The following is a 5,762-nucleotide window of genomic DNA, read 5'->3' as shown; positions in this document are numbered from 1 at the left end:
TCATGCAGTAGTGTTTTGTAGTTTTCTTTGTATAGGTCTTTTACATCCCTGGTCAGATTTATTCCTAAGTATTTTATCTTTTTAGGGGCTTTTGAAAATGGTATTGATTTCCTGATTTCCTTTTCATCGTTGTCCTTACTGGTGTATAGGAATCCAACAGATTTTTGAATGTTTATCTTGTACCCTGCTACTCTGCTGAATCTTTCTATTAGTTTGGAACGATTTTTGAGCCTTTCATTGTTTTTCATAATAGTGACGTTTTTAAAGAGTAGAGCCCATTTATTTTGTAAAATGTCTCTCAAACTGGGTTTTCCTGAGATTTGTCATGATTAGATTCAGGTAATGGGTCATTACTGCGATACTGAAAAGAGATAGCCTGTCTTTCTCCCTCTACCCAGAAGAACATGATATCCTTTTTTCCCTTTACTGGTGATACTATATTTGATAACCTATTCAATGACTATATAGTTTTTTTTATTGTATATTTACTATTTTTCATATTGCACAAAATATACAGTCTGTATTGAGATGCTTTGAGACTTTACAATATCTCAGTTCTATCAAATTAACTATGTCAAATTTAGCATCTATTGACTATTCTTGAATGGTTAATCCAGACTATAATGGTAGCAAAATAGTGATGTCAGTGCTAAGCATTCTACTGTAAGGGGAAAAAAAAAAAAAACAAACACAACTCTTTTCTGGTATTTGTGTGTGTGTATGTTTATTTTTTTATATAGACTTGTATGTTCCTATTTTAATCAACGCCATGCACGCTATTAATTTTCTTTTTTATTTTGCTGCTCCATTTTTCTCAGATTTGGCCCCTGGGAGAATTTCCAAGTGTTATTTTGACCTGTCTCCATCATTTTTGACCACTTCCTGACTTTGTGGCACAACCAGATGTTCCAGGGTCATTTTGTGTCTTCCCTGTCCCCATCTTGGAATCAAACATTTCTCTAAGGATCTCTGGTTCTTTTTTAGCAGGGAATGACATTTAGAAACAAATATCTGGACCATAATTAAGCTTATTGATATTGAATACTGACAGCTTCTAGGTCCTTCCCATGACATAACTAGGAATTTTATATGTATACATATATGTGTGTATATGAATGTATCAGAAATCAGGATCTGGCACTAATACCTCCAAGTACAATCCAATATCCACAGGTTACTACCTTGCCTTCCCCTATTCCACACTTATGTCTTCTAGAATGAGAAAGGTGACTCCCCAGAACACCTACATAATGGCTCATTTACTCTTCCGTACAGAACACAGCAACAGTTCCATGGATGCTTCCTCCATAAAACATGGAACGACAACCTTACTAAAAAAAATGTTAAGTCCCCCTCTCCTACAAACTTGCTCTGGACTAAGGGTATAGAGTCAAAGTACAGTGTTCCTAAGTTACTTGGGTGACATTATCTTTACCCCTCATGCAGCTTCATTAGAAATACAACCAATGTTCGTTTCTGCATTAAACTTTAATTTTTCCCCCTAATCTTGCTGATTTAAATTTGTTTTTTAATATGTAGAACAATAACAAGTGTTCAAAAGTCAAAAGTGTGTCAAAAAATATTTTCAGAAAAGTGTCACTCCTTCTTTAATCCCTGCCATGCTCTATTCCCCCTCCCCTCTTTGTAGGTAAGCGATGATTTATCCTTCATGTTTTTCTTCTATAAAAATAACAAATTCATGTATGCTTTATTATGCCCCTTCTTACTTAGATAATATATTGTATACTACATCTTTTTTTGCATTTTTTAAAAAACCTGTAACTCTCTCCATATCCATTCTAGAGATCATCCTCATTCTCTTTTTATCTGCATAGTACTCCAAGGCATGCATATATTACAGCTTATTAAACCAATCTTCTGTGCTTGGGCTTTTAGGGAGTTACCAATATTTTGCAGTTGAAATATTATTACAATGAATAAATGTATATGTATGCATTTTCATATTATTTAAAAGTACATAATATATTCAGGGTAAATTCATAGAATAGGGATTGGTAGGTCATAGGGTAAATGCATGTATAGTTTTGTTCATATTGCCAAATTAACTCTCACAGGGGTTTTATCATCTTACACCCCCATCAGTATTATATGATAGCAATATAAAATTTCCAGATGGCCTTGTCAAACGAGTGCAACGTCAAGTTTTAAAATTTTGGCTATCTCCCTTTTATATCTTTTATTTTTGCTTTGTTTATTTCTTTTCTTAGTTATCATTGTATAATTATTTTTCTATATAAACATCAGTAATCAAATTGTCTATCTCCAGAGAAGCATGTTGGTATTGTTACTGGGATTACATTCGAGTGTTAAATTAGTTTAATGAGAATTGATATTTTGAGGTGAGGCCAAGATGCCGGAGTAGTCGGACGCTTCCGGTGGACCCTCTTACAACAAAGACCCAAAAAGACAAGTGAATTGATTATATATGACCATCTAGGAGCCCTGAACACCAAAAGCAAAGTACAGGAACTGGACTGAGTGGCAGGGGGAGGGAGAGATGGTTCGGAAGCAGCGAGGAGTTGCCAGACCTGACATGACGAGTGCCTGAGACCTTCAGGCCTGATCAGCTCATGGGTGAGTGGTGAGGCAGGCAAGCAGCAGTGCTTAGGAGGCATATTCCACACCGGGAGAGACCCAGCAGTAGAGAGTAGGGATTGGCCAACCAGAACCAGTGAGAAGCAGCCCTCAATTAATAAAAGATAAATAACTTGCATCTGGCCAACTGCATGGATCAGAAACACCCCCCTTAGGGAAAAACCTCTCTTCCATTTACCTCCCTACTCCCTGCTCGGCACTGGGTCTCAGACCAGCTTTCGCAATTGCTGAGTTTCCTGGGCCAGAGGTAGGATCCGTCACACTCCCTGAGCCATTCTCCTGGCCTTGCAGAGTGAACAAATTAACAAATGGGAAAAAATAAACTGCCAGCTTCCCTAAGCCAGGAAATCAGGGTAGGCGCAACTCCTTTGCTTAGGCACTGGCATAAGGGATCCAAGGACTTTGAGTGCCTTTCCCCCTGTATAGACTTGTGTGGGCCCATCTCAACAGCGTAGGCCCTCATTACCACAGTACAACAGGGTATATACCTGAAGTCTAACTTCAACTGTTTCAGCTGTGAAGTGGCAGGTTCTTGACATTTGACATTGCTCTGCCCATTAAGCAGGGTCTTCACCCACCCACATCAGGGGCCTGAGGACTAGTAGCTCCACCCACTGCACTTAGCCACCTGCAATAAGGGCCCAAGAATAAGAGGTTTCCCCAGTCTTTACAGCCAACAGCACTGGGTACTCATGGTCCAGCTGCAAAACCCACCCACCTACGTGCTCTAGGTAACAGGGACACGCCTTCCTCCTGGACACTCAGGGGCGGCCGTCAGCCCCCTGCCTTGCTCAGAGTGTGTCCTCCTGCTGCAGCCAGATGCCTGGGCCTACACCAATCACTCATGCCTGTCTAGGACTGTAGGTGAGAGCCTACACCACACACTTGGTGGCTATCTACCTGGGAACCTGAGCTGAACCCATACAGGAGGAGTGGGTGGACTCCTGAGCTCACATACCTAGTAACATATCTAACCACCTGGTGACAGGACATTAGAGATTCAAAGGTGCCAATAATCAAACTAGCTCATACGAGCAGCCTATCTGGGTGTATCAAAACAAAACAAGAAGCCAGGACACAGTGAGCAAACACAAAATAAATAAATATAATAACTTATTGATGGCTCAGAGACAACAGTCAATATCAAATCACATAAAGAGGCAGTCCATGATGGCTTCAGCAAGCTCCCAAAATAAAGAATCTAGAAATTTTCTGGAGGAGGAAAATTACTTGGAATTACCAGAGGCAGAATATAAAAGATTAATATACAGAACTCTTCAAGAGATTAGGGAGGAAATTAGGCAAAAAGGAGAACATTCAGTAGAGGAAATTAAAAAGATTAGAGAAGAGGATAATGACAAATTTAACAGGCTGCAAGAATCCATAGAGAGACGGCAATCAGAAATCCAGAAGATTAACAACAAAATTTCAGAATTAGACTACTCAATAGAAAGTCATAGGGGCAGAATTGAGTCAATGTAAGTCAGAATTAGTGAGATTGAAGATAAAGCACTTGACACCAACTTATTTGAGGAAAAATCGATAAAAGGATTAAAAAAATGAAGAAACCCTAAGAATTATGTGGGATTCTATCAAGAGGAATAACCCAAGAGTGATAGTAGTACCTGGGAGGGGGGCATGTATTAGAAAATACAGAGAGAATTTTTGAAGTTTTGTTGCCAGACAACTTCCCTGCTATCATGAAAGATGAGAAGATATTTATCCAAGATGCTCTTCAAACCCCACATAAGGGAGATCCCAAAGAAAGTCACCAAGACATATTCTAATCAAACTTGCCAAAACCAAAGATAAAGAGAAAATTTTAAGAGTGGCTAGGGATAAATGAAAAGTCATCTACAAAGGAGACTCAATAAGAATAAGCTCAGACTACTCAGTAGAAATGATGCAGGCAAGAAGGCAATGGGATGACATATATAAAGCCCTGAAGGAAAAGAAATTGCCAGCCAAGAATTAAATATCCAGAGAAACTGTCTCTCAAATATGATGGCAAAATTAGGGCATTTCCAGATAAACAGAAGTTTAGGGAATTTGCAAAAACCAAACCAAAATTATAAGAAATACTAAAGGGAGTCCTCTGGTCAGAAAATCAATAACATCAGATAACAACCCAAGGCTAGAACACAGGAAAGAGCATCCAGATATCAACCCAGATGGGGAAGTCACAAAAATAAACCAAAGTTAACACCTGAAAATAGAGAAACAGATGTAAATATGTAAAAGATGACAACATTAAAACAAAAAAGAAAGAATAAAAAATGTAGATGCAGATTTTTCATATGGAGAGGAAGTCAAGGCGATATAAAGAAATAAAGACTGGTATAAACTTAGAAACATAGAGATGACTATTAAGGTAACCACAGAAGAAACTAATAATCCTACAAGTCAAAATAAAAAACTAGAAAAATATAAAGACTCAGCAAACACAACATCTACAACAATGAAAAAGATGAAAAAGAATACATAAAGAAAAACGACTCTGCACAGAAAATTAAGTGGAAATAAGAAACTGTGAACAACACAGAAAAAAAGACTTCAGAATGACAGCACTAAACTCATACCTATCAATAATTATGCTGAATGTAAATGGACTAAATGCACCAATAAAGAGATAGAGAGAGGCAGCTTGGATAAAAAAACATGATCCGTCTATATGCTGCCTACAAGAGACACACCTTAGGCTTAAAGACACAAACAAACTAAAACTCAAAGGATGGAAAAAATATATCAAGCAAACAACACTCAAAAAAGAGCAGGGGTGGCAATATTAATCTCTGACAAAATATACTTTAAATTAAAATCCACAAAAGATAAGGAAGGCCACTATATAATGATTAAAGGGTCAATACACCAGGAAGACATAACTATAATAAATATTTACGCACCCAACAACAGGGCTACAAAATTCATAAAACAAACTCTAACAGCAGTGAAAAGACAGACAGACAGCTCCACAAAAATAGTAGGAGACTTCATCACACCAGTTTTGGTGAATGACAGAGCATCCAGAAAGAAGCTGAACAAAGACACAGAAAAGCTAAACGCTACAGTCAACCAATTTGATCTCATAGACATATACCAAACACTCCACTCAACAGCAGCCAAGTATGCTTTCTTTTCCAACGCAC

Source organism: Trichechus manatus, unplaced genomic scaffold (assembly GCF_000243295.1).
Source record: "Trichechus manatus latirostris isolate Lorelei unplaced genomic scaffold, TriManLat1.0 scaffold00114, whole genome shotgun sequence".
Classification (NCBI taxonomy): domain Eukaryota; kingdom Metazoa; phylum Chordata; class Mammalia; order Sirenia; family Trichechidae; genus Trichechus; species Trichechus manatus.
The sequence above is the reverse complement of the archived record's forward strand: the minus strand, read 5'-3'. Positions refer to the sequence as shown.